The sequence below is a fragment of the Stenella coeruleoalba genome (assembly GCF_951394435.1).
Source record: "Stenella coeruleoalba genome assembly, contig: scaffold_39, whole genome shotgun sequence".
NCBI classification, from domain to species: Eukaryota; Metazoa; Chordata; class Mammalia; order Artiodactyla; family Delphinidae; genus Stenella; species Stenella coeruleoalba.
This window is the reverse complement of record NW_027646400.1, coordinates 1,934,398-1,953,967: the sequence shown is the minus strand read 5'-3', so window position 1 is coordinate 1,953,967 and position 19,570 is coordinate 1,934,398. Positions and strand designations below refer to the sequence as shown.

At 54.9% G+C, this 19,570-nt stretch overlaps 1 long non-coding RNA gene across 50 annotated transcripts in view; it reads right to left on the bottom strand.

The window, feature by feature from the left end:
• The window catches only part of LOC307181137, a 3,028,377-nt gene that overhangs the window by 1,219,029 nt on the left and 1,789,778 nt on the right, over nucleotides 1-19,570 (bottom strand). For 4 of the 50 annotated variants that reach the window (XR_013825974.1, XR_013825976.1, XR_013825977.1 and 1 more), the window contains one exon: nucleotides 5,095-5,180. The exons of 44 other annotated variants lie outside the window; for them this stretch is intronic. This is a non-coding gene — a long non-coding RNA (uncharacterized lncRNA). The remainder of the gene's footprint in view (nucleotides 1-5,094; nucleotides 5,181-19,570) is intronic. 2 more of the 50 variants (XR_013825975.1, XR_013825989.1) reach the window with 2 other exon arrangements.

Below are 19,570 nucleotides of genomic sequence, written 5' to 3'. Positions count from 1 at the left end.
GGTTTGTCTTATTTGTCAGGTCAATATTAGAGAAACGAAGTGATTTCTTTCCAAGGATGTACATCTAATAATCTTGGTTAAAGCTTCAATCTTGTTTTAAATGCTTTTCCATTGAAAATGATACCTCTCTTTCAGCTCCCCCATTTCTGAGAAGTATAAAATCTTATAATTTATTATTACCAAAGGGGAAAGGTGGGAGGAGGGATAAATTAACAGTTTGGGATTAACACATACACACTGCTATGTATAAAATAGATCATCAACAAGGAACTACTGTATAGCACAGGGAACTACACTCAACATTTTGCAATAACCTATAAGGGGAAATAATCTGAAAAAGAATAGATATTTTTATTGACATCATCTATCAATGACAGTTAAAGTGTAACCTAAGGGAAGCTGGTGGTGAGTGCTTCTGACCCTGAAGACTTCAATCATCTAAAGTTTGGACTCTGCCTACTTCCCAAGGCCCTTAATGAACATATGTGTAGCCGTAGCTTAAAAACTTCCCCAGTTTGGGTTTCGGGGAGACACTGATTTTGAAAAAGCCCTGGTGTTCTCCTTACATGAATGGGACTCTTCCTACTGCTAAAACATGTCTGTCACACCCAGAGGATGGTATACCGTCTGATCGGGAAGAGTTTGGAAAAGGCATCTCATCTCCTCATCTCCTGGTGCTCGGGTTCACCCCTCCAGCGTCTTTACTAACAGTCTCCCCACTTGGAGATGTCAGCACTGTCAACATCCTGTTGCGTACAGTTTGGAATTTGTCCAGAGGATGAAGCGGAAGGATGAGGAACAATGAGAGACAAGTCCTAGGTGTTCAGACAGGCACATGTCACTCTAATTTCCAATCAGGAAGACGAATTGACCAAAGGCTAGGGTTGCCCATGGAAACAGTATAGGGCTTGAGGAAATCCCGCTGCTTTGTGGCCAGTTCCCATAAACACAAGTTGAACAATGGAACTCAGGGGCAGTAAAATTCACGAAACTGCAGAGTTGAAAATATCCATCACTGAAAAATGTCTTGAGGAAAGTCAGAGAAAAGGACTTGTAAGCAAGGGAGAATGGCAGGAAAGGGATTTGAGGAGGTAGAAAGGACTCGCCATTAAGCACAAGAAAAGGAGCTGAACATTGCCAACATTGCAGTTGGCCAAAAAGGGTGTATGCGTTTTTTTCTGTATATATTCAAGAAAAGGGCATACACTTTTTTAGCCAACCAAACAGGTGGGCACTGGAAGTCAATACTACAAAAGATATCACTTCGCATCAGTCAGAAGAGCCATCCTCATAAAGCGTGAACAACAGAAATGCAGGACAGGGCAACGAGAAGAGGGAGCCCTGTGAGACTTATAGTGGAAATGTATATTGCCAACGGCCATTCTGGAGAAGTGTATTGTGTTTACTAAAGCATCTAAAAAATGAGCTACAGAGCATAGGGCACTTGCACTCATGGGCGTATATATTGGGAAAAACAAAAATCGAGAGGACACAGGCACCCCAATGTTTACCCACTCTCTGTTTAAAAGATCCTCGACTAGGATATAACTTAAATGTCTCTGGAGGGAAAAAATGGATAGAGATGTGGTACTTATGTAGAGTGGAATATTATTCAGCCTGGAAATCAATGAAATATGGCCAGTTGTAACAACTCCGGTGGAGTTACATATGATCTTTCTAAGTGACATAATTCAAAAAGAAAAAGACACATATCATAAGATATCACTTAAAGGTGGAATCCAAAATGGCTACACATGAAATAAATTACAAAACAAAAACATAGTCAAATATGTAGAAAACACGCATAAGGCTGCTAAACGGGAAAGGTGGGGAGGGGTGAGACATCATCCAGGAGGTTGAAATTAGCAAAGATACCATTCCAAATACCAAACTGATAATCAACAAGGCCTACACGGTAGCTAAAAGAACTGCACTCAGCACACTCAAGTCACCGGAAAAGAATATATATGACTGGTAAGAATCTGAAAAAGAATTTACTGATGTCTCTCTGTACGTGAATCAAGTGGATGTACAGCAGCAAGAAACAGAGCTTTGAAAATCAGCTGTAACCAATATAGTAATAAATTGAAAAAAATAAACGACAGAGAGACAGAGAAAACCTCTTACAACTTTTCCTCAGGGACGGTGATGCAACATGGATTGAACACATCTAGACCCACAGCAGGATGAGACATAAGGCTGGAAACTGTTTGCGCTAAGAGAAATGTGAGGTTGGGTGAGGAAATGCACACCCTTTAAAGTAATACTACCTGGTGCCCATTCAATGGGTCCCAAATCTGCAGGTTCAAGGGATCTTCCTACAGCTAAAACATGCATGGAAAACCCAGAGGACTGTACACCATGTGATCGGGAGATGTGTCTAAAATGCAGCTCATTTATCCTCTCCTGGTGCTCCTGTTCACCATTCCAGCCACGTTACTTAGAATCTCCCCACTTGGAGAATCAGCACATTTCAACTTCTGTTTCACACATTTTGCAAATTGTGAGGAGGATGAACGGGAAGAGGGGGAACCAATGAGAGAATAGTTGTAGGGGTTTGGACGGGCACATATCACTCTAATTTCCCATTAAGAATAAGAATTGAAAAAAGGCTCAGCCCGCCTCGCCGGAGCCAAAATAGGGCCTAAAGCAATCCTGCGGGTTTGAGGCCAGCTCACAAAAGAGCAACTTAAAAAATGGAGCTCAGGGTCACTGCAATTCACAAACCTGCAGAGTTATAAATGAAAACTAACGTCCAAAAATATGTTGAGGTAAGGCAAAGAAGAGGATCTGAATGCAAGACAGAATTGCAAGAAACAGATTTCAAGAGATAGATTGGACTCGTCTTTAAAGCACATGAAAAGCGGCAGAATTTCGACAATGATGCAGTTGGCCCAAAAGGGCGTATGCGTTTTTTCCTGATTATATCCAGGAAAAAACGCATACGCACTTTATGGACAACGAAGCAAGCAAGCAATGCAAATGTGCACAACAAAGAAGTCTCATTTCCCACCGGTCAAAAGGGCCATCCTAAAAAATTGTAAAAACCAGAAATGCAGGACAGGCCATGGAGAACAGGGAGCCTTTATACGCTGATGGGCAGTGTGTGAACTGCCGAGAGCCACTCTGGAGAAGTGTATGGTGGTTCCTAAATCATCTAAAAAACAGAGCTACAGAGCATAGGACACTTCCAATCATGGGAGTATATCTAGGGAAGTCTAAAAATCAACAAGACACAAGCACACCACAGTTTAGGGCTACTCTGTTTACAAGAACCTCAACTTCAGTACACCTTAAATATCCCAGGAAAGAGAACAATGGATAAAGAAGATGTGGTACTTATGTACAATGGAATATCTCTTCACCATGAAATCAATGTAATAAGGCTAGTAGAAGGATAAAGAGTGGATTTAGGTCCGATAATACTACTTGAAATAAGTCAAACAGAAAAAGAAACATATCATAAGATATCACCTATAGAGGGAGGGTAAATATGGCTGCACAAGAAATGAATTACAGAACAGAACAGTGTCTCACATTTAGAAAACACACTTATGTCAGCTTAAGGGGAAAGGAGAGGTGGGGTGATGCATAAAACCAGAGTTTGAAATTAGCACAGATACCGTTCAATAAACCAAATAGATATTAGACAAGATCTACACCTTGCTCAATGAACTGGCCTCAACACACCCTATACACCGCAGAGAAATATATCTGAGTAATAAGAATCTTAAAACCCATGTATTGATATATCTCCATAAGGGAATCAAGTGTGTGCAGAGCGGCACAAACACAGCAGTGAAAATGAGCTAAACCCCATTATAGAAATAAATTTTAAAAACAAAATGCAGAAACAATGAAAGAGAGAAAAATTCTTACAAAATTTGCTCAGGGGCTGTGATGCAACCTGGATTGACCACATATAAACCCACAGCTGGATAAGACATAAGGCTGGACACTTGGGGGTGAGAGGATTGGTGAGCTTTGGTGAGCAACTGCCAAAAGTTTAATGCAATACTTCATGCTACTCATTCCAAGGGTCCCAACGCTCCAGGTTGAAGGGAATCTTCCTACAGCTAAACCATGCTTGGGAAACCCAGCGACTGGTATACCATATGATCGGGAAAGGTTTCTAAAACGCACCTCATTTTTCCTCTCCTGGGACTCCAGATCGACATTCCAGCCACTTTACTAAAAACATCCCCTCATGGAGAGTCAATGCCTTTAAGTTCTGGTATCGCACAGTCTGCAGTTACTGCGGAGGATGAATGGGAATAGGGGGAACCAGTGAGAAACTAGCTGTAGCGGTTTCAATGGGCACATGTCACTCTAATTTCACATCAGTAAGAAGAATTAACCAAAGGCACAGCAAGGTGCCCCAGAAGAAGAATAGGGCCTGAAGGAATCCTGTGGTTATGAGGCAAGATCACAAAAATAAGAGCTGAAAAATGGAGCTAAGGGCCACTGCAAGTCAAAAACCTGCAGAGTTATAAAGGCCAACTATTTTCAAAAAATATATTGAGGTAAGGCTATGAAGTGGCAATGAAATGAAGGCAGAATTGCAGAAAAACCAATTTCAGGAGGTAGACTGGAAATGCACTGAAAACATATGAAGAAAGTCAGAACCTCGACAATGATGCACTTGGCCAAAAAGGGCGTATGCGTTTTTCCCTGAATATATTCAGGGAAAAACGCATACGCCCTTTTTGGCCAACCAAGCAAGCTTGCAAAGGAAATCTGCACTACAATGAAGTCTCACTTCCCCCCGGTCAAAAGGGCCATCTGAAAAAAGTGTAAAATCCAGAAAGGCAGGACAGGCCATGGAGAACTGGGAGCCTTGTTATGCTGATGGGTGGGATGTAAATTGCCAACAGACACTCGGGAGAAGTGTATGGTGTTTCCTGAAACATCTAAAAAACAAAGCAACAGAGCCTAGGGCACTTCCACTTATGGTCCTATAGCTTAGGGAAATTAAAATCAAAAAGACACAGCCACCCCAAAGTTTGGGACGGCTCTGTTTACAAGAACCTCGTTTACGGTACAAGTTCAATATCGCAGAAAGTGAAAAATGGATAAAGAATTTGTGGTACTTACGTACAATGCAATATCACTCAGCAATGAAATCTATGTCATCAGGCCCGAAGCAGCATAATGAGTGGATTCAGGTATGATGATTCTAACTGAAATAAGTCACAGAGAAAAAGAAACATCATAAGATATCACTAATACACGGAATGTAAACTTGGCTACACAGGAACTGGATTACAAAAGAGAACAGGGTTTCAAATTTAGAAAACGAACTTATGATTGCTTAAGGGGAAAGGTGAGTTGGGGTGCTGCATAAAACCAGAGATTGAAACGAGCACAGATAAAGTTCCTTAAGCCAAATATGTAATAGACAAGAGCTACTCCTTGCTACACGAAATGGACTCAACACCCCATATTAAACGCCTAAGAATGTACCTGACTAGTAAGTATCTTAAAACCTATGGATTGCTATGTCTCTGAAAGAGAATCAAGCGTGTGTACAGGGGCATAAACGCAGCAATGATAGGATTGGAGAGCTTCGGTGAGCAAATGAAGACCCTTTGAAGTCATATTGCATGGTACCATTCCACGGGTCTCAACTCTCCAGGTTTAAGGGATTCTTCCTTCAGCTAAAACATGCATGTGGAACCCAGAATATGATCCACCCTAAACCTTCCCCGAAGCCTTACCCTCACCCGTTCCCTAGTCCTAACCCGTACGCTAACACTAACCCATGCCCTCACACGTACGCTCACCCTAAACCGTTTTCGTAACCGCACCTGGACCCTAAACCGTACTCAAACCCTAACCCTAACCCTAACCCTAACCCTCACCTGGACCCTAAACTTTCCCCGTTCCCTAAACCTAACCCTAGCCCAAACCCTAACCCTAACACTTCCCCGAAGACTTCCCCTCACCCGTCCCCTATTTGTAAGCCGTACGCTAACACTAACCTGTGCCCTCACACCTACGCTCCCCCTGAACCGTTGTCGTACCCTCACCTGGACCCTAAACCTTCCCCGTCCCCTAACCCTAACCGTAGCCCGAACCCTAACCCTAACCCTTCCCCGAAGCCTGACCCTCACCCGTCCCCTAATCCTAACCCGTATGCTAACACTAACCCGCGCCCTCACACGCACGCTCCCCCTAAAGCGTTGTCGTACCCTCACCTGGACCCTAAACCTTCCCCGTCCCCTAGCCCTAACCCTAGCCCGAACCCTAACCCTAACCCTTCCCCGAAGCCTGACCCTCACCCTTCCCCTAATCCTAACCCGTACGCTAACTTAACCCGCGCCCTCACACGCACGCTCCCCCTAAAGCGTTGCCGTACCCTCACCTGGACCCTAAACCGTCCCCGTCCCCTAACCCTAACCCTAGCCCGAACCCTAACCCTAACCCTTCCCCGAAGCCTGACCCTCACCCGTCCCCTAATCCTAACCCGTACGCTGAGAGTAACCCGCGCCCTCACACACACGCTCCCCCTAAAGCGTTGCCGTACCCTCACCTGGACCCTAAACCATCCCCGTCCCCTAACCCTAACCCTAGACCGAACCCTAACCCTAACACTTCCCCGAAGCCTGACCCTCACCCGTCCCCTAATCCTAAACCGTACGCTAACACTAACCCGCACCCTCACACGCACGCTCCCCCTAAAGCGTTGCCGTACCCTCACCTGGACCCTAAGCCGTCCCCGTCCCCTAACCCTAACCCTAGCCCGAACCCTAACCCTAACCCTTCCCCGAAGCCTGACCCTCACCCGTCCCCTAATCCTAACCCGTACGCTCACACTAACCCACGCCCTCACACGCACGCTCCCCCTAAAGCTTTGCCGTATCCTCACCTGGACCCTAAACCCTCCCCGTCTCCTAACCCTAACCCTAGCCCGAACCCTAACCCTAACCCTTCCCCGAAGCCTGAACCTCACCCGTCCCCTAATCCTAACCCGTACGCTAACACTAACCCGCGCCCTCACATACATGCTCCCCCTAAAGTATTGCCGTACCCTCAGCTGGACCCTAAACCGTCCCCGTCCCCCAACCCTAACCCTAGCCCGAACCCTAACCCTAACCCTTCCCCGAAGCCTGACCCTCACCCGTCCCCTAATCCTAACCCGTACGCTAACACTAATCCGCGCCCTCACACGCACACTGCCCCTAAAGCGTTGCCGTACCCTCACCTGGACCCTAAACCGTCCCCGTCTCCTAATCCTAACCCTAGCCCGAACCCTAACCCTAACCCTTCCCCGAAGCCTGACCCTCACCCGTCCCCTAATCCTAACCCGTACGCTAACACTAACCCGCGCCCTCACACGCACGCTCCCCCTAAAGCGTTGCCGTACCCTCACCTGGACCCTAAACCGTCCCACTCCCCTAACCCTAACCCTAGCCCGAACCCTAACCCTAACCCTTCCCCGAAGCCTGACCCTCACCCGTCCCCTAATCCTAACCCGTACGCTAACACTAACCTGCGCCCTCACACGCACGCTCCCCCTAAAGCGTTGCTGTACCCTCACCTGGACCCTAAACCGTCCCCGTCCCCTATCCCTAACCCTAGCCTGAACCCTAACCCTGACCCTTCCCCGAAGCCTGACCCTCACACGTCCCCTAATCCTAACCCGTACGCTAACACTAACCCACGCCCTCACACGCACGCTCCCCCTAAAGCGTTGCCGTAGCCTTACCTGGACCCTAAACCGTCCCCATCCCCTAACCCTAACCCTAGCCCGAACCCTAACCCTAACCCTTTCCCGAAGCCTGACCCTCATCCGTCCCCTAATCCTAACCCGTACGCTAACACTAACCCGCGCCCTCACACGCACGCTCCCCCTAAAGCGTTGCCGTACACTCAGCTGGACCCTAAACAGTCCCCGTCCCCTAACCCTAACCCTAGCCCGAACCCTAACCCTAACCCTTCCCCGAAGCCTGACCCTCACCCGTCCCCTAATCGTAACCCGTACGCTAACACTAACCCGCACCCTCACACGCACGCTCCCCCTAAAGCGTTGCCGTACCCTCACCTGGAACCTAAACCGTCCCCGTCCCCTAACCCTAACCCTAGCCCGAACCCTAACCCTAACCCTTCCCCGAAGCCTGACCCTCACCCGTCCCCTAATCGTAACCCGTACGCTAACACTAAGCCGTGCCCTCACACGCACGCTCACCCTAAAGCGTTGCCGTACCCTCACCTGGACCCTAAACCGTCCCTGTCCCCTAACCCTAACCCTAGCCCGAACCCTAACCCTAACCCTTCCCCAAAACCTGACCCTCAACCGTCCCCTAATCCTAACCTGTACACTCACACTAACCCGCGCCCTCAACGCACGCTCCCCCTAAAGCGTTGCCGTACCCTCACCTGGACCCTAAACCGTCCCCGTCCACTAACCCTAACCCTAGCCCGAACCCTAACCCTAAACCTTCCCCGAAGCCTGACCCTCACCCGTCCCCTAATCCTAACCCGTACGCTCACACTAACCCGCGCCCTCACACGCACGCTCCCCCTAAAGCGTTGCCGTACCCTCACCTGGACCCTAAACCGTCCCCTTCCCCTAACCATAACCCTAGACCGAACCCTAACCCTAACCCTTCCCCGAAGCCTGACCCTCACCCGTCCCCTAATCCTAACCCGTACGCTATCACTAACCCGCGCCCTCAAACGCACGCTTCCCCTAAAGCGTTGCCGTACCCTCACCTGGGCCCTAAACCGTCCCCGTCTCCTAACCCTAACCCTAGCCCGAACCCTTACCCTAACCCTTCCCCGAAGCCTGACCCTCACCCGTCCCATAATCCTAACCCGTACGCTAACACTAACCCGCGCCCTCACACGCACGCTCCCCCTAAAGCGTTGCCGTACCCTCACCTGGACCCTAAACCGTCCCCGTCCCCTAACCCTAACCCTTCTCCGAACCCTAACCCTAACCCTTCCCCGAAGCCTGACCCTCACCCGACCCCTAATCCTAACCCGTACGCTAACACTAACCCGCGCCCTCACACGCACGCTCCCCCTAAAGCGTTGCCGTACCCTCACCTGGACCCTAAACCGTCCCCGTCCCCTAACCCTAACTCTAGCCCGAACCCTAACCCTGACCCTTCCCCGAAGCCTGACCCTCACCCGTCCCCTAATCCTATCCCGTACGCTAACACTAACCCGCGCCCTCACACGCACGCTCCCCCTAAAGCGTTGCCGTACCCTCACCTGGACCCTAAACCGTCCCCGTCCCCTAACCCTAACCCTAGCCCGAACCCTAACCCTAACCCTTCCCCAAAGCCTGACCCTCACCCGTCCCCTAATCCTAACCCGTACGCTAACACTTACCCGCGCCCTCACACGCACGCTCCTCCTAAATCGTTGCCGTACCCTCACCTGGACCCTAAACCGTCCCCGTCCCCTAACCCTAACCCTAGCCCGAACCCTAACCCTGACACTTTCCCGAAGCCTGACCCTCACCTGTCCCCTAATCCTAACCCGTACGCTAACACTAACCCGCGCCCTCACACGCACGCTCCCCCTAAAGCGTTGCCGAACCCTCAGCTGGACCCTAAACCGTCCCCGTCCCTTAACCCTAACCCTAGCCCGAACCCTAACCCTAACCCTTCCCCGAAGCCTGACCCTCACCCGTCCCCTAATCCTAACCCGTACGCTAACACTAACCCGCGCCCTCACACGCACGCTCCCCCTAAAGCGTTGCCGTACCCTCACCTGGACCCTAAACCGGCCCCCTCCCCTAACCCTAACCCTAGCCCGAAACCTAAACCTAACCCTTCCCCGAAGCCTGACCCTCACCCGTCCCCTAATCCTAACCCGTACGCTAACACTAACCCGCATCCTCACACGCATGCTCCCCCTAAAGCGTTGCTGTACCCTCACCTGGACCCTAAACCGTCCCCGTCCCCTATCCCTAACCCTAGCCTGAACCCTAACCCTGACCCTTCCCCGAAGCCTGACCCTCACACGTCCCCTAATCCTAACCCGTACGCTAACACTAACCCGCGCCCTCACACGCACGCTTCCCCTAAAGCGTTGCCGTACCCTCACCTGGACCCTAAACCGTCCCCGTCCCCTAACCCTAACCCTAGCCCGAACCCTATCCCTAACACTTTCCCGAAGCCTGACACTCAACCGTCCCCTAATCCTAACCCGTACGCTTACACTAACCCGCGCCCTCACACGCACGCTCCCCCTAAAGCGTTGCCGTACCCGCAGCTGGACCCTAAACAGTCCCCGTCCCCTAACCCTAACCCTAGCCCGAACACTAACCCTAACCCTTCCCCGAAGCCTGACCCTCACCCGTCCCCTAATCGTAACCCGTACGCTAACACTAACCCGCGCCCTCACACGCACGCTCCCCCTAAAGCGTTGCCGTACCCTCACCTGGACCCTAAACCGTCCCCGTTCCCTAACCCTAACCCTAGCCCGAACCCTAACCCTAACCCTTCCCCGAAGCCTGACCCTCACCCGTCCCCTAATCCTAACCCGTACGCTAACACTAAGCCGCGCCCTCACACGCACGCTCCCCCTAAAGCGTTGCCGTACCCTCACCTGGACCCTAAACCGTCCCCGTACCCTAACCCTAACCCTATCCCGAACACTAACCCTAACCCTTCCCTGAAGCCTGACCCTCACCCGTCCCCTAATCGTAACCCGTACGCTAACACTAACCCGCGCCCTCACACGCACGCTCCCCCTAAAGCGTTGCCGTACCCTCACCTGGACCCTAAACCGTCCCCGTCCCCTAACCCTAACCCTTGTCCGAACCCTAACCCTAACCCTTCCCCGAAGTCTGACCCTCACACGACCCCTAATCCTAACCCGTACGCTAACACTAACCCGCGCCCTCACACGCACGCTCCCCCTAAAGCGTTGCCGTACCCTCACCTGGACCCTAAACCGTTCCCGTCCCCTAACCCTAACCCTAGCCCGAACCCTAACCCTGACCCTTCCCCGAAGCCTGACCCTCACCCGTCCCCTAATCCTATCCCGTACGCTAACATTAACCAGCGCCCTCACACGCACGCTCCCCCTAAAGCGTTGCCGTACCCTCACCTGGACCCTAAATGGTCCCCCTCCCCTAACCCTAACCCTAGCCCGAACCCTAACCCTAACCCTTCCCCGAAGCCTGACCCTCACCCGTCCCCTAATCCTAACCCGTACGCTAACACTAACCCGCGCCCTCACACGCACGCTCCCCCTAAAGCGTTGCCGTACCCTCACCTGGACCCTAAACCGTCCCCGTCCCCTAACCCTAACCCTAGCCCTAACACTAACCCTAACCCTTTCCCGAAGCCTGACCCTCACCCGTCCCCTAATCCTAACCCGTACGCTAACACTAACCCGCGCCCTCACACGCATGCTCCCCCTAAAGCGTTGCCGTACCCTCAGCTGGACCCTAAACCGTCCCCGTCCCCTAACCCTAACCCTAGCCCGAACCCTAACCCTAACCCTTCCCCGAAGCCTGACCCTCACCCGTCCCCTAATCCTAACCCGTACGCTTACACTAACCCGCGCCCCCACATGCACGCTCCCCCTAATGCGTTGCCGTACCCTCAGCTGGACCCTAAACCGTCCCCGTCCCCTAACCCTAACCCTAGCCCGAACCCTAACCCTGATCCTTCCGCGAAGCCTGACCCTCACCCGTCCCCTAATCCTATCACGTACGCTAACACTAACCCGCACCCTCACACGCACGCTCCCCCTAAAGCGTTGCAGTACCCTCCACTGGACCCTAAACCGTCCCCATCCCCTAACCCTAACCCTAGCCCGAACCCTAACCCTGACCCTTCCCCGAAGCCTGACCCTCACCCGTCCCTTAATCCTAACACTTACGCTAACACTAACACGCGCCCTCACACGCACGCTCCCCCTAAAGCGTTGCCGTACCCTCACCTGGACCCTAAACCGTCCCCGTCCCCTAACCCTAACCCTAGCCCGAACCCTAACCCTAACCCTTCCCCGAAGCCTGACCCTCACCCGTCCCCTAATCCTAACCCGTACGCTAACACTAACCCGCGACCTCACACGCACGCTCCCCCTAAAGCATTGCCGTACCCTCACCTGGACCCTAAACCGTCCCCGTCCCCTAACCCTAACCCTAGCCCAAACCCTAACCCTAACCCTTCCCCGAAGCCTGACCCTCACCCGTCCCCTAATCCTAACCCGTACGCTTACACTAACCCGCGCCCTCACACGCACGCTCCCCCTAAAGCGTTGCCATACCCTCACCTGGACCCTAAACCGTCCCCGTCCCCTAACCCTAACCCTAGCCCGAACCCTAACCCTGACCCTTCCCCGAAGCCTGACCCTCACCCGTGCCCTAATTCTAACCCGTACGCTAACACTAACCCACGCCCTCACACGCACGCTCCCCCTAAAGCGTTGCCGTACCATCACCTGGACCCTAAACCGTCCCCGTCCCCTAACCCTAACCCTAGCCCGAACCCTAACCCTGACCCTTCCCCGAAGCCTGACCCTCACCCGTCCCCTAATCCTAACCCGTACGCTAACACTAACCCGCGCCCTCACACGCACGCTCCCCCTAAAGCGTTGCCGTACCCTCACCTGGACCCTAAACCGTCCCCGTCCCCTAACCCTAACCCTAGCCCGAACCCTAACCCTAACCCTTCCCCGAAGCCTGACCCTCACCCGTCCCCTAATCCTAAACCGTACGCTTACACTAACCCGCGCCCTCACACGCACGCTCCCCCTAAAGCATTGCCGTACCCTCACCTGGACCCTAAACCGTCCCCGTCCCCTAACCCTAACCCTAGCCCGAACCCTAACCCTGACCCTTCCCCGAAGCCTGACCCTCACACGTCCCCTAATCCTAACCCATACGTTAACACTAACCCGCGCCCTCACACGCACGCTCCCCCTAAAGCGTTGCCGTACCCTCACCTGGACCCTAAACCGTCCCCGTCCCCTAACCCTAACCCTAGCCCGAACCCTAACCCTAACCCTTCCCCGAAGCCTGACCCTCACCCGTCCCCTAATCCTAACACTTACGCTAACACTAAACGGCGACTTCACACGCACGCTCCCCCTAAAGCGTTGCTGTACCCTCAGCTGGACCCTAAACCGTCCCCGTCCCCTAACCCTAACCCTAGCCCGAACCCTAACCCTAACCCTTCCCCGAAGCCTGACCCTCACCCGTCCCCTAATCCTAACCCGTACGCTAACACTAACCCGCGACCTCACACGCACGCTCCCACTAAAGCATTGCCGTACCCTCACCTGGACCCTAAACCGTCCCCGTCCCCTAACCCTAACCCTAGCCCGAACCCTAACCCTAACCCTTCCCCGAAGCCTGACCCTCACCCGTCCCCTAATCCTAACCCGTACGCTAACACTAACCCGCGACCTCACACGCACGCTCCCACTAAAGCATTGCCGTACCCTCACCTGGACCCTAAACCGTCCCCATCCCCTAACCCTAACCCTAGCCCGAACCCTAGCCCTAACCCTTCCCCGAAGCCTGACCCTCACCCGTCCCCTAATCCTAACCCGTACGCTAACGCTATACCGCGGCCTCACACGCACGCTCCCCCTAAAGCGTTGCCGTACCCTCACCTGGACCCTAAACCGTCCCCGTCCCCTAACCCTAACCCTAGCCCGAACCCTAAACCTAACACTTCCCCGAAGCCTGACCCTCGCCCGTCCCCTAATCCTAACCCGTACGCCAACACTAACCCGCGCCCTCACACGCACGCTCCCCCTAAAGTGTTGCCGTACACTCACCTGGACCCTAAACCGTCCCCATCCCCTAAAACTTAACCTAGCCTGAACCCTAACCCTAACCCTTCCCCGAAGCCTGACCCTCACCCGTCCCCTAATCCTAACCCGTACGCTTACACTAACCCGCGCCCTCACATGCACGCTCCCCCTAAAGCGTTGACGTACCCTCACCTGGACCCTAAACCGTCCCCATCCCCTAACCCTAACCCTAGCCCGAACCCTAACCCTGACCCTTCCCCGAAGCCTGACCCTCACCCGTGCCCTAATCCTAACCCGTACGCTAACACTAACCCGCGCCCTCACACGCACGCTCCCCCTAAAGCGTTGCCGTACCCTCACCTGGACCCTAAACCGTCCCCGTCCCCTAACCCTAACCCTAGCCCGAACCCTAACCCTAACCCTTCCCCGAAGCCTGACCCTCACCCGTGCCCTAATCCTAACCCGTACGCTAACACTAACCCGTGCCCTCACACGCACGCTCAACCTAAAGCGTTGCCGTACCCTCACCTGGAACCTAAACCGTCCCCGTCCCCTAACCCTAACCGTAGCCCGAACCCTAACCCTAACCCTTCCCCGAAGCCTGACCCTCACCCGTCCCCTAATCCTAACCCGTACGCTTACACTAACCCGCGCCCCCACACGCACGCTCCCCCTAAACCGTTGCCGTACCCTCACCTGGATCCTAAACCGTCCCCGTCCCCTAACCCTAACCCTAGCCCGAACCCTAACCCTAACCCTTCCCCGAAGCCTGACCCTCACCCGTCCCCTAATCCTAACCCGTACGCTTACACTAACCCGCGCCCCCACACGCACGCTCCCCCTAAACCGTTGCCGTACCCTCACCTGGATCCTAAACCGTCCCCGTCCCCTAACCCTAACCCTAGCCCGAACCCTAACCCTAACCCTTCCCCGAAGCCTGACCCTCACCCGTCCCCTAATCCTAACCCGTACGCTAACACTAACCCGCGCCCTCACACGCACGCTCCCCCTAAAGCGTTGCCGTACCCTCACCTGGACCCTAAACCGTCCCCGTCCCCTAACCCTAACCCTAGCCCGAACCCTAACCTTAACCCTTCCCCGAAGCCTGACCCTCACCCGTCCCCTAATCCTAAACCGTACGCTTACACTAACCCGCGCCCTCACACGCACGCTCCCCCTAAAGCATTGCCGTACCCTCACCTGGACCCTAAACCGTCCCCGTCCCCTAACCCTAACCCTAGCCCGAACCCTAACCCTGACCCTTCCCCGAAGCCTGACCCTCACACGTCCCCTAATCCTAACCCATACGTTAACACTAACCCGCGCCCTCACACGCACGCTCCCCCTAAAGCGTTGCCGTACCCTCACCTGGAGCCTAAACCGTCCCCGTCCCCTAACCCTAACCCTAGCCCGAACCCTAACCCTAACCCTTCCCCGAAGCCTGACCCTCACCCGTCCCCTAATCCTAACCCGTACGCTAACACTAACCCGCGCCCTCACACGCACGCTCCCCCTAAAGCGTTGCCGTACCCTCACCTGGACCCTAAACCGTCCCCGTCCCCTAACCCTAACCCTAGCCCGAACCCTAACCCTAACCCTTCCCCGAAGCCTGACCCTCACCCGTCCCCTAATCCTAAACCGTACGCTTACACTAACCCGCGCCCTCACACGCACGCTCCCCCTAAAGCATTGCCGTACCCTCACCTGGACCCTAAACCGTCCCCGTCCCCTAACCCTAACCCTAGCCCGAACCCTAACCCTGACCCTTCCCCGAAGCCTGACCCTCACACATCCCCTAATCCTAACCCATACGTTAACACTAACCCGCGCCCTCACACGCACACTCCCCCTAAAGCGTTGCCGTACCCTCACCTGGACCCTAAACCGTCCCCGTCCCCTAACCCTAACGCTAGCCCGAACCCTAACCCTAACCCTTCCCCGAAGCCTGACCCTCACCCGTCCCCTAATCCTAACACTTACGCTAACACTAAACGGCGACCTCACACGCACGCTCCCCCTAAAGCGTTGCTGTACCCTCAGCTGGACCCTAAACCGTCCCCGTCCCCTAACCCTAACCCTAGCCCGAACCCTAACCCTAACCCTTCCCCGAAGCCTGACCCTCACCCGTCCCCTAATCCTAACCCGTACGCTAACACTAACCCGCGACCTCACACGCACGCTCCCACTAAAGCATTGCCGTACCCTCACCTGGACCCTAAACCGTCCCCATCCCCTAACCCTAACCCTACCCCGAACCCTAGCCCTAACCCTTCCCCGAAGCCTGACCCTCACCCGTCCCCTAATCCTAACCCGTACGCTAACGCTATACCGCGGCCTCACACGCACGCTCCCCCTAAAGCGTTGCCGTACCCTCACCTGGACCCTAAACCGTCCCCGTCCCCTAACCCTAACCCTAGCCCGAACCCTAACCCTAACACTTCCCCGAAGCCTGACCCTCGCCCGTCCCCTAATCCTAACCCGTACGCTAACACTAACCCGCACCCTCACACGCACGCTCCCCCTAAAGTGTTGCCGTACACTCACCTGGACCCTAAACCGTCCCCATCCCCTAAACCTAAACCTAGCCTGAACCCTAACCCTAACCCTTCCCCGAAGCCTGACCCTCACCCGTCCCCTAATCCTAACCCGTACGCTTACACTAACCCGCGCCCTCACATGCACGCTCCCCCTAAAGCGTTGACGTACCCTCACCTGGACCCTAAACCGTCCCCATCCCCTAACCCTAACCCTAGCCCGAACCCTAACCCTGATCCTTCCCCGAAGCCTGACCCTCACCCGTGCCCAAATCCTAACCCGTACGCTAACACTAACCCGCGCCCTCACACGCACACTCCCCTTAAAGCGTTGCCGTACCCTCACCTGGACCCTAAACCGTCCCCGTCCCCTAACCCTAACCCTAGCCCGAACCCTAACCCTAACCCTTCCCCGAAGCCTGACCCTCACCCGTGCCCTAATCCTAACCCGTACGCTAACACTAACCCGTGCCCTCACACGCACGCTCAACCTAAAGCGTTGTCGTACCCTCACCTGGAACCTAAACCGTCCCCGTCCCCTAACCCTAACCGTAGCCAGAACCCTAACCCTAACCCTTCCCCGAAGCCTGACCCTCACCCGTCCCCTAATCCTAACCCGTACGCTTACACTAACCCGCGCCCCCACACGCACGCTCCCCCTAAACCGTTGCCGTACCCTCACCTGGACCCTAAACCGTCCCCGTCCCCTAACCCTAACCCTAGCCCGAACCCTAACCCTAACACTTCCCCGAAGCCTGACCCTCGCCCGTCCCCTAATCCAAACCCGTACGCTAACACTAACCCGCGCCCTCACACGCACGCTCCCCCTAAAGCGTTGCCGTACCCTCACCTGGACCCTAAACCGTCCCCGTCCCCTAACCCTAACAGTAGCCCGAACCCTAACCCTAACCCTTCCCCGAAGCCTGACCCTCACCCGTGCCCTAATCCTAACCCGTACGCTAACACTAACCCGTGCCCTCACACGCACGCTCCCCCTAAAGCGTTGCCGTACCCTCACCTGGACCCTAAACCGTCCCCGTCCCCTAACCCTAACCGTAGCCCGAACCCTAACCCTAACCCTTCCCCGAAGCCTGACCCTCACCCGTGCCCTAATCCTAACCCGTACGCTAACACTAACCCGTGCCCTCACACGCACGCTCCCCCTAAAGCGTTGCCGTACCCTCACCTGGACCCGAAACCGTCCCCGTCCCCTAACCCTAACCCTAGCCCGAACCCTAACCCTAACCCTTCCCCGAAGCCTGACCCTCACCCGTCCCCTATTCCTAACCCGTACGCTAACACTAACCCGCGCCCTCACACGCACGCTCCCCCTAAAGCGTTGCCGTACCCTCACCTGGACCCGAAACCGTCCCCGTCCCCTAACCCTAACCCTAGCCCGAACCCTAACCCTAACCCTTCCCCGAAGCCTGACCCTCACCCGTCCCCTAATCCTAAGCCGTACGCTAACACTAACCCGCGCCCTCACACGCACGCTCCCCCTAAAGCGTTGCCGTACCCTCACCTGGACCCTAAACCGTCCCCGTCCCCTAACCCTAACCCTAGCCCGAACCCTAACCCTAACCATTCCCCGAAGCCTGACCCTCACCCGTCCCCTAATCCTAAGCCGTACGCTAACACTAACGCGCGCCCTCACACGAACGCTCCCCCTAAAGCGTTGCCGTACCCTCACCCGGACCCTAAACCGTCCCCGTCCCCTAACCCTAACCCTAGCCCGAACCCTAACCCTAACCCTTCCCCGAAGCCTGACCCTCACCCGTCCCCTAATCCTAAGCCGTACGCTAACACTAACGCGCGCCCTCACAGGCACGCTCCCCCTAAAGCGTTGCCGTACCCTCACCTGGACCCGAAACCGTCCCCGTCCCCTAACCCTAACCCTAGCCCGAACCCTAACCCTAACCCTTCCCCGAAGCCTGACCCTCACCCGTCCCCTAATCCTAAGCCGTACGCTAACACTAACCCGCACCCTCACACGCACGCTCCCCCTAAAACGTTGCCGTACCCTCACCTGGACCCTAAACCGTCCCCGTCCCCTAACCCTAACCCTAGCCCGAACCCTAACCCTAACCCTTCCCCGAAGCCTGACCCTCACCCGTCCCCTAATCCTAAGCCGTACGCTAACACTAACGCGCGCCCTCACACGCACGCTCCCCCTAAAGCGTTGCCGTACCCTCACCTGGACCCTAAACCGTCCCCGTCCCCTAACCCTAACCCTAGCCTGAACCCTAACCCTAAAACTTCCCCGAAGCCTGACCCTCACCCGTCCCCTAATCCTAAGCCGTACGCTAACACTAACCCGCACCCTCACACGCACGCTCCCCCTAAAGCGTTGCCGTACCCTCACCTGGACCCTAAACCGTCCCCGTCCCCTAACCCTAACCCTAGCCCGAACCCTAACCGTAACCCTTCCCCGAAGCCTGACCCTCACCCGTCCCCTAATCCTAACCCGGACGCTAACACTAACCCGCGCCCTCACACGCACGCTCCCCCTAAAGCGTTGCCGTACCCTCACCTGGACCCGAAACCGTCCCCGTCCCCTAACCCTAACCCTAGCCCGAACCCTAACCCTAACACTTCCCCGAAGCCTGACCCTCACCCGTCCCCTAATCCTAAGGCGTACGCTAACACTAACCCGCGCCCTCACACGCACGCTCCCCCTAAAACGTTGCCGTACCCTCACCTGGACCCTAAACCGTCCCCGTCCCCTAACCCTAACCCTAGCCCGAACCCTAACCCTAACCCTTCCCCGAAGCCTGACCCTCACCCGTCCCCTAATCCTAACCCGGACGCTAACACTAACCCGCGCCCTCACACGCACGCTCCCCCTAAAGCGTTGCCGTACCCTCACCTGGACCCTAAACCGTCCCCGTCCCCTAACCCTAACCCTAGCCCGAACCCTAACCCTAACCCTTCCCCGAAGCCTGACCCTCACCCGCCCCTAATCTTAACCCGTACGCTAACACTAACCCGCGCCCTCACACGCACGTTCCCCCTAAAGCGTTGCCGTACCCTCACCTGGACCCTAAACCGTCCCCGTCCCCTAACCCTAACCCTAGCCCGAACCCTAACCCTAACCCTTCCCCGAAGCCTGACCTTCACCCGTCCCCTAATCCTAACCCGTATGCTAACACTAACCCGCGCCCTCACACGCACGCTCCCCCTAAAGCGTTGCCGTACCCTCACCTGGACCCTAAACCGTGCCCGTCCCCTAACCCTAACCCTAGACCGAACCCTAACCCTAACCCTTCCCCGAAGCCTGACCCTCACCCGTCCCGTAATCCTAAGCC